This window comes from Schistosoma mansoni (assembly GCF_000237925.1).
Source record: "Schistosoma mansoni, WGS project CABG00000000 data, supercontig 0207, strain Puerto Rico, whole genome shotgun sequence".
NCBI classification, from domain to species: Eukaryota; Metazoa; Platyhelminthes; class Trematoda; order Strigeidida; family Schistosomatidae; genus Schistosoma; species Schistosoma mansoni.
The window spans coordinates 137,435-137,650 of NW_017386079.1; positions in this window are offsets into that span (position 1 = coordinate 137,435).

A 216-nucleotide genomic window follows, 5' to 3' on the forward strand; every position below is an offset into this window, starting at 1 on the left:
ACGCGCGTTTCGTCCTATTTGGGACTCGTCAGCTGGATGTACCTGCATCTCACAGTTGATGTTCACTCTGGGACTCGAACTCAGTACCCTCGCTTCAAACGCCATCGCGTTATCCACTCGGCCACTGAGTCCTGATAGCCACTTGCTTGTGAGATGGGGTGAAGTTTGAATTCACTTGGTATTGTTTGTTTGGATCTTCCCCATCGATGTGGCTTC